Source organism: Pan paniscus, chromosome 12 (genome assembly GCF_029289425.2).
Source record: "Pan paniscus chromosome 12, NHGRI_mPanPan1-v2.0_pri, whole genome shotgun sequence".
In the NCBI taxonomy this organism is placed as follows: domain Eukaryota; kingdom Metazoa; phylum Chordata; class Mammalia; order Primates; family Hominidae; genus Pan; species Pan paniscus.
The window spans coordinates 24215168-24225267 of record NC_073261.2 but is presented as its reverse complement, the minus strand read 5'-3'; the positions used below and the strand labels follow the sequence as shown (position 1 = coordinate 24225267).

At 36.6% G+C, this 10100-nt stretch overlaps 1 pseudogene; it reads left to right on the top strand.

Moving 5' to 3' along the window:
- The first annotated feature begins 7265 nt into the window (after positions 1-7265).
- Positions 7266-9393, top strand: LOC100989554 (cytokine receptor-like factor 3; annotated as a pseudogene).
- Positions 9394-10100: the final 707 nt, after the last annotated feature.

Here is a 10100-nt window from a genome sequence, read left to right as displayed (position 1 = left end):
ATGTCATTTGTTCTATGAAAAGCATGCTTTCATCTATTATGGACTGAGTCTGAAATATAAATATAAGATACTGAGGGATTTTTTTGTTAGTAAACTGGTCATATGCATTTTTCTCTGTTAATAATCAGTACACATTTTCTCATGCAAATCACTTATTTCATAACTAAAATCCAGAAGTTGTATCTCAAGTTGCAAACTGATTTAAAGTCATCATCTCCAACTTGCTTTTGCAGGTATCTGCTAGCTATTTGTGACAAACTGGGCAAGGCATTCTGTGGTTTTACTTTTTTAATTTGGATCACAAAACTTTTGTCAAATTAAGACTCTAAATATGTTACTATGTTCAATTTCTAGAGGATTTTCTCGGTTTTATTGAAGTTATCTGTCTTCTGATTTTCATTTATTAAGATTAACTATACAAATTATCAAATTACAACAACAACATTGACGATGAGATTGTGGCATAAAAAGTAACTTGGTGTGTTAAAACCACTGGACAAATTAGAAGTTGTGGATTTGGGTTCTAAATCAAGCATGGACTAGCCATGTCATTAGTGCTTACCACCTAATAGTTAAGTTTCAGACTATCACATGCCTTTCAAAGGGTTAGATCTATGTCAATTATAGATGGATAAAATTAGAGATACTTATTATGGAAAAGAAAAGGTGCTTGTAAGAGACGAAAAAGATAAAAAAATTCAGATATTTACCAAAGAAAATTGGCATAGCAATAGCAAATATCATTACAAAACAAATTGAGAAACTTATAGTTCAAGCAAATAACTTGTGATCACATACAAAATTTGGAAAGCAAAACTGAAAAGTGTGATATTATAGATATTTTAAAGAGATAAATCTGAAATCAACAAATAGTATGTAGTCTGTACAAGTCACATGAAACATTTAAAGAAAATTTAGAAAATATTTACATACTAAGTCACAAAGAAAGTCTAAAAATTTCAGAGCACTGATGCAATGCAAGCCAGATTTTCTGATCAAAACTCAATTAAATTAGAACTTAACAACAACAATAATCATCACTCTAAACCCATTGTGGTAACCAGGTTTTAGGATTGCCCTAACCATCCTTGACTTCTGTGATTCAGACTTTGTGTAGTCCTCTCCCACATTGTATCACAGTTGGTCTCTCTCACCAGGAGAACGTGACAGAAGTTATGGTGTGTTCCATCTGAAACTAGGTGATAAAGGGCATCACAGCCTCTGCCTTGATATCCCTGGGATTGCTGGCTGTGGAAGATCAGTAAGCAGCTCTGTGAAGACATCTACAGTGGAAGGAACTGAGGAAAGTGAAGGATGGGGTCTTCAGGCAGCAGTAATGTAAGAAAACCAGGATTGGATCCTGCCACTTCAGTTGTGTCTCCAGCAAACTGTAGCCCTGACAAACATTTTGACTATAACCTCATGAGACCCTGCACCAGCACTACCCAACTGAGGCACTCCAATATTCCTGATCTCAGAAATAGATTTGTATTGTAGATTATAAACATGTGTTGTTTTAAGCCACTAAATTTTGGAGGAATTTTGCTTTACAGCAATGGGAAAGTAACATATTCCTATACTTTTACAACTGATATTCTATTCCTAAGTAATTCCTGAGTATGATTGTTTTTTGACTTATTTTGTGGATTTGTGCCCCTGCCCAAATCTTATGTCAAATTGTGATCGCCAGTGTTGGAGGAGGGGACTGTTGGGAGGTGATAGGATCATGGTGGTGGATTTACCCCTTGCTGTTCTTGTGATAGTGAGTGAATTCTCACGAGATCTGGTTGTTTAAGAGTGTAGCACTTCCCACTTTCCTCTCTTCCTCTTTCTCAGGCCATGTAAGACATGCCTCATTCTTCTTCACCTTCCATCATGATTGTAAGTTTCCTGAGCTCTCCCCCGCCATGCTTCCTGTACAGCCTGTGGAACTGTAAGTCAATTAAACCTCTTTTGTTTTTAAATTACCCAGTTTCAGATAGTTTGTTATAGCAATGTGAGAAGAAACTCATACAGTAGATATTTCAAAAATTACATGAAAGTAATGATAAAAATACAGTTGACCCTTGAACAACATGAGTGTGAACTGCTCAGGTCCACTTATGCAGATTTTTTCCAACAAATATATTAGAAAAAAAATTGAAGATTTACAAGAATTTGAAAAAAATTTGCAGATGAAACAAGTGGCCTATAAATATTTTAAAAATTAAGAAAGCCTTCAGTATATTATGAATGCATAAAATATATGGAGATACTAATCTATTTTATCATTTACTACCACAAATATGCACAAATCTCTCATAAAAGTTAAAATTTATCACACTTACACACTTATAGACCCTACATAGTGCCATTTGCTGTCTAGATAAATGTAAATAAGGGTAAAAATGCAATATTAAATCATAACTGCATAAAATTAAATGTAGTGCATACTGTACTACTGTAATAATTTCATAGCCACCTCCTGTTGCTATTGCAGTGAGCTCAAGTGTTGCAAGTAACATGCAATGCTAATTATCTCCGTGTGAGCAGTTCAGCTCTCCAGTAAATTGTGTGTCACAGTAAAAAAGTGATATTGTTGTTCTCACATATATTTCATCATATTTAATGCAATACTGTAAACCTTAAATAAAACCATGGGACCCATACAAAGCACTGCTAGTGAAGCTGGAAGTGCTCCTAAGAAACAGAGATGTCATGCCACTACACAAAAAGGTTGAATTGCTTTATATGTACCATAGATTGAGGTCTGCAACTGTGGTTGCCCGCCATTTCAAGATCAAGGAGTCCAGTCTAAGGACCATTGTTAGAAAAGGAAATGTTGAAGCGGTTGTTGTACCTACGGCAGCAGGCACAAAACCCCTGCACTTTTTGAGGAATACCTTTTTATCTCATGTAGAAAATGCAACTTTTATGTGGGTGCATAATTGCTATAACAAAGGCACACCTGTATGATTCAAGAAAAAGTGAAGTCATTACATAACAACATAAAGCAAAAGAAAGGTCAAGGATCTAAAACTGGAGAAACTAATGGCAGCAAAAGATGGTTTGATAATTTTAGAAAGACATTTGGCTTAAAAATGTCAAGATAACAGCAGAAGTAGCATCTGCTAAACGAGACAGCAGAGGAGTTCCCAGATGCTGTTGAGAAAATCATTGAGATGAAAGGATATCTGCCTGAACAAGTTTCTAATGCAGAAGACAGTGCCCTATTCTGGAAAAACAAAATGCCACAAAGAACACTTATTAGTAAAAAAGAGATGTGAGCACCAGGATTTAAGTCAGGGAAAGACAGACTAACTGTGCTGCTGTGTACAAATACAGTCAGGTTTATGATCAGGACTGCCCCTTGTCTATAAAGCTGCTAACACCTGAGCCTGGAAGACAAAAGGTAAACAACAGCTGCCAGTCTTTTGGTGGTACAGCAAGAAGGCCTGGACAAGAGAATCCTTTTTTTCTGGACTGGTTTCATGGATATTTGTCCCTAAGGTCAGGAAGCAGTTTGCCAGTAAAAGACTGCCTTTAAATTTCTCTTCGTATAGAATAATGCCCATAGCAACCAGATCCCCATGAGTTCAACACTGAAGGCACTGAAGTGTTTTCTGTGTCCCCAAATGCAATGTCTCTAATTTATCTTATAGATCACAGGGCCACAGTATCTTTAAGACTCATTACACACTGTACTCTATGGAAAATATTATCAACACTATAAAGAGAACCTCGATAGAACATCATGAAAGTCTGGAAGGATTACACCATTGAAGATATCATCATTGTTATAGAAAATGCTGTAAAAGCCATCAAACTCAAAACAGTAAATTTCTGCTAGAGAAAACTGTGTCCAGATGTTGTACATGACTTCATAGCATTTACGACAGAGCCAATTGAGGAAATCATGAAGGAGATTATGGATATGGTGGGGGATAAAGGGTTTCAAGGTATGGATCTTGGAGAGATTGAAAAGTTAATGGACACCAAACCAGAGGAATTAACAGAAGATGACTTGATGAAGGTGAGTGCTCTGGAACCAGTGCCAGATGATGAGGAAGAAGATGACAAGAAGAAGCAGTGCCAGGAAACAAACTGATATCAGCCAATCTGGCAGGAAAGTTCTGATTATTCAAGACGGCTTTGGACTTGTTTCATGACATGAAGTCTACTATGATATGGGTACTGAACCTAAAACAAATGGTGGAAGGATGAGCACCACATAGAAACACTTTTAGAGAAATGAAAAGGCAAAAAAGACAGAAATTACAATGCATTTCCTTAAAATTACACCAAGTGTGCCTGCCTCCCCTTGTACGTTCTCCACCTCTTCCACCTCTCCCACCCCGAGACAGCAGATGAATTCCCCCTCTTCTTCCTCTTCCTCAGCCTACTCAACATGAAGATGAAGAGGGTGAAGACTTTTATGATGATCCATTTCTACTTAATGAATAATAAATATATTTTCTCTTCTTTAGTATTTTCTTAATAAGATTTTCTTTTCTCTAGCTTACTTTATTGCAAGAATATAGAATATAGTATATAATACATATAATATACAAAATATGTGTGAATCATATGTTTGCATTATTGGTAAGGTTTCCCGTCAATAGTAGCTATTTGTAGGTATGTTGTTAGAAGTCAAATGTTATATAGGAATTTTTGACTGTGGGAAAGGTCAGCACCCCTAACACTTGTCTTGTTCAAGAGTCAATTGTATAGTGAATATCTATGCAACAACTAGCCATGTGTTTTTATAATAAATATTTTATTCAATATAAGTTTATATTTGTGGTCTCATTCTTTAAAAAATTATTGCTGGAATATTTCATAAGGCATAACCCAGAAAACATATTATTTAACCACAAATACTTATGTATTTATTTACAGATAAGGAATTAAAGATAATACAATCACAAAATCATTATCACATATAACAAAATGATCAATAATCCCTGATATAATATCTAGTTGATATTCAAGTTTCTTAGATTATCTACAAAAAATACCTGCAGCATGTTTGTATGAGATCGAAGCAAATCTATACATCATGACCTCTTTTGTTATTGTTGTTGTTGTAGAGAGAGGGTCTGGCTATGTTACTCAGGCTGGTCTTGAACTGCTGGGCTCAAGCAATCCTCAGCCACCTGAATAGCTGGGGTTGCAGGCATACGCCACTACCATGCCCAGCATTCACAGACTCTTAAGTGTCCTTTAACTGATGGTAGTTTTCCTCCATCCCTGACCATTTTCTGTTTACTTGTTGAAGAAAATGTACTTGTTTTCAGTCAGAATTTCAAATATCTATTTGGCTGATGACTTTCTTGTGATGTCATTCCTCTTATTTCTATGTACCTTATATTGCCTGTCAGCTATTATTTGTGTCTTGGGACTTAGTTAGATTCCTGTTCATTTACAGTATGTGTGTGTGTGTTTGTGTATGACCATTGGTGGTGCTATACACTGTCTATGGCATTATGCAAGAGGGAATGTAAAAATGAATGGCCCATGCTTAGTGATGATAAGATTAGTTCGTTGATTCAGGATCCATCAAGTATCCACCTAGCAGATCCATCCCTTACAAATTTTCAAACAAGAATTTCTCTAATGGTTTTAGCATATGTGGATTATCACTACCTAGACTTATGCATTAAGAATAGCAAAATGGTGAATTTCTAATTCTATCATTCCTTTTGCATTTATTGGCTCACACTTAATTTTAAAAATTTCCCCTACCAACTATTTGTTTACCTTGCAGCAAATATTCTACAGAAAAGGCATAATAAATACTTAATTAAGCATTACAGTTACTTACTGTTTAAAAAAAAATGGTGGGTGACCAATGAGTGTCTTCTATCTTTGGCCATTAGAAGCCCTTTCAAGTAGGTTGATGTATTTTTTTGTTTACATGATCTCAATATTTATTACTTTCTCTGTTTGATGGCGCAACTAGACACCCTATCTCATTTATATCTGTCCTGCCCCAGACCTAGAATCACCATTTCTCTAAGAAGTTATGGACACTAGGGATTTTTAGTATATTTAATTCTCTGTACCTGGAAGAATGTATATCAGCTCAATTTTTAACATATAGATATTAAAATGAGCAAATTCATATAGGCAACAGAAGTATAAACCATCTGTCTCTTACCTTTTTGTTTTTGACCTCAGAACTACCTGACAGTGAACCTATGGTGTTATTTCAGGTAACTTTTACAAATATATCACATCTCGTATGTAATTAACACTTATAATCTTCTTGATTAAAAGGCCAGTAAAATATATAAAATATTTAAATGATCTGTGTATAATTTTTCAACTTTTCCCTTAGAAAACTTTATTACTTCCCATGCACACAGAAACCTTACTTATTTTCCCCAGTTCATTGTAGTATGAAGACCAACTTTTACTAGAGATTAAAAAAGAAGTATGAATGCACTTTGTGTATTTATTTAAAAGCTGACTTTCTACACAATCTCTGAGATAGTTCTTTTTTTTTTTTTTTTTTTACTAAAATGAAAATGTAGTCAATGACAATCCAAATGCATATTACCCTGCTTTGTTCATGGGACCTTATACAAATGATTGGCTATTTTTCCGTTCAGAATTAAGGATTATTGAAGCTTGTGTAACAGGGACTTTGTTCTTCATAATTCATTTTCTGTTACTTGCTTATGCAATGAAGCATTATAATTTGCAGGCTATTACTTCACAGGACTTATAACTTCATTGCTTGTACAAAGGAAAGAACAAAGATGAGTCAGGAGTATATAAAACATCTCGCAGGTAATGAAAAAGCAAATCAACTTACATTTCCTGCAAATTGATAAGTAGGAAGTTTTTACTAATGAATCCTATAATTCTCACAATGCAGTGTTTATTTTCAGGGTTCCCTTCTAAGAAATATGATTGTATAAGGTAATTATTATACACTGAGATTAGGTTCCAGGTAAGCAAAACCCATAGTGAATTACTTCCATAAGAATTAAAGCAAAATATCTGGATATGCTCTCAAATTGCCACATCTCAATAATTTCAAATCCACTAACACTTTCAACAGACTCATTAAATTGTATTTGGAACGGAGCAGGTAGATTCATTTAAAAACAAATGAATCATTCTTCCCTTACAAATGTCCATCTTGGCTTTGATTAAAACAACTGAGACAGAATAACTTGTTGAACAAAGCCATAGCCATTCAAAAATGCTCCCAAGCAAGGCAAGTTAGTCAGGGTGAGTGAAAATCATCCACATTGGCATTCATTTCCCTCTTAGTATTTGGGATGTTGAAGGTCAAGAATCTGCAGGATGTCAAAGGCCTAAACATAACTTTTTCTTCTTAATCCTTACTTGAGTCAATAATGTAGGAATAGAGCATTTCCTACTTGGCACTATGATTTTGAACATTTGGCAAACTGCAAAAATGAAAACTGTGTATGGCTTGCTTATGAGGTGACTGTGGAATAGAGGAAATCTATACATGAGGCACATATGTAGAAACCAGTATGCAAAGAATCAATATAATGAGGAGTGAAAAAGAAACAACAACTAGAGATTTGGAAGATATTAAATAAATACTATCAATAACTTTATGCCAATAAATTTGAAAAATTAGATAAAATGGAAATATTCCTAGAAGAATATAAAGTAAAAACAAAAAAATAAAAAATAAAAATACAAGTTCAGCAAAAAACAGGAAATATGCATAATCCTACAGTCATTAGTATACTTACATCAGAAGATAAATATCTTCCCATCAGAAAACCCCAGACTCAACAGTCGGGAACCTGCTCTAGCAGCTGCATGAGGCAGGCGATGGAGCCGGAGCCTGAGCTGCTGCTGCAGCAGGCCCTTGAGAACGTGGAGGTGGTACAGAACTACTGGTGGGAGCTGGGTCACCAGCTTGAGGGGCTGTGGGAGGCATAGAGATCAAAGAGAGTGCATCACAGACAAGCGATGTTCTCAAACAGCATTTTCATGATTTAAAGGGAACCCATGGGAAGTTCCTGGATGAGCGATTGGTGACCGTTTTGCAAGAGGTTGGCACCATTAAACAGACCATTAAACCACTAGATGATTGCCAGAAGCTCATAGAACACAGAGTTAACACTCCAGAGGGCTTAGTCCAAGAAGGTGAGATTGCCATGCTTGGTGGTGTAGAAGAGAATGAGAAACTGTGGAGCTTTACCAAAAAGGCCTTGCACGTTCAGTTGGACAGCATACCAGAAGTACCTTTACTGGTTGATGTGCCTTGTTTATCTGCTCAGCTGGATGAGTCTATTCTTAACATCATGAAAGACCACATTCTTAAGCATGGAACAGTAGCATCTCGCCCACCAGTACAGATAGAAGAACTGATAGAGAAACCTGGAGGCATCATAGTACAATGGTGTAAGGTGGATGATGACTTTACGGCACAAGGTGACAGGCTCCAGTTTCGTAAATGTACTTCAAATCATTTTGAGGATGTATATGTAGGTTCCGAAACTGAATTCAGAGTATTGCACATAGACTCCAACGTTGAAGATCATTTCAGAATCTGCACCCGAAGAGATGGCTGACAGGAGCAGAGTCCTTGGAGTGTCCCCCAGATAGTTCATTCCATATTGGAGCCTCATGAGTGGACAGCTGGTTTTGAGAGGAGCAGTGTGAGCAATGGAAGAAATACGTCATGCCGGAACGATTCTAAATCTTCAGGTGTTCTCAACTCCAGAGCTCCAACTTATCTTTCTGGGCAGACATTAATATTTAGAGTTGAAACTGTGGAACTACCAGACAGAAGAGACTGTATAGGAGTGTGCCATAAAAACGGAATGTCGGCCGGGCACGGTGGCTCACGCCTGTAATCTCAGCACTTTGGGAGGCCGAGGCGGGCGGATCACGAGGTCAGGAGATCCAGACCATCCTGGCAAAGACGGTGAAACCCCATCTCTGCTAAAAATACAAAAAATTAGCCGGGCGTGATGGCGGGCGCCTGCAGTCCCAGCTACTGGGGAGGCTGAGGCAGGAGAATGGCGCGAACGCGGGAGGCGGAGCTTGCAGTGAGCGGAGATCGCGCCACTGCAGTCCGGCCTGGGAGACAGAGCGAGACTCCATCTCAACAGCAGCAACAACAAAGGCGGGATAAAGCTGTATGCATTGGTAAAAATGGTGCATTTTTGTAAATGGAAAAGAAATGCCTCATCAGTTACCTGCAATTATTTCTGAGTCCACTGTCATATTTGACATTGAAGCTGTGACTCTAGGAACCACCAATAATAATGAAGGCAGAAACGTCAAGCTAGAGTAACTCTTAGTCCAAATCACAGAGACGTGATTTTTGATTGGTTACTTGATCAATCTTGTGGTTCTCTTTACTTTGGATGCTCTTTTTTCTATCCTGGATGGAAAGTGTTAGAGTTTTAGATGTTCGGGTGCTTGGGTTTGGATTGCAGGATTTAACCTAGCTGTCCTCAGCCCAGTTTAGTTGTAATTCATTTTTTAAAAAAAGTTGAATTAATCTCTCACTTAGGCCATTGGAAATGGAAAGTGTTTACTGGATTCATTTTGTAATATTTTAGCAAAAAGAGACTTCAATGTTGTGGACAAAATCGTGTAATTCAGTCAATTTTATTTTTAGCATGCTGGTAACTAAAGTTTCACATCATAATAAAAATAAAATTGGCTTCAAAAGTATGAGAAGACATAGAAATTCCTATACCCTTCCACTGTACTTCATAAAGTTGGTTATTAGACCAGGAAAACTTAATGTAATATTATTTAAATAATCATCATAAAGGATCCAAGCCCATGTAAATCTTTAGAATTAAACAAGAGGAACAACCCAGATAGAAGATGTGTAATATGCAACCACTCATTTGCTGTCCACATGAATGTGTTGGCTGTGCTCTCCATGTTCAGGTATTTGTAAGCAGTGTTGACTTTTATCCCATTATAATTTTTGCATTTTTTAAAATGCGTGAGCAAATGTCTGTAGTAGGCAAGTATTATCTTTTGTTTTTTTCATTGCAATTTGATTCAAGATAGGCTACAGTATTTTTACAGGGTAAAACTACTCGTGGAAGTTGTATGCACAGCACTGTTAGCCATTTATCATGTATGTCATATGCACA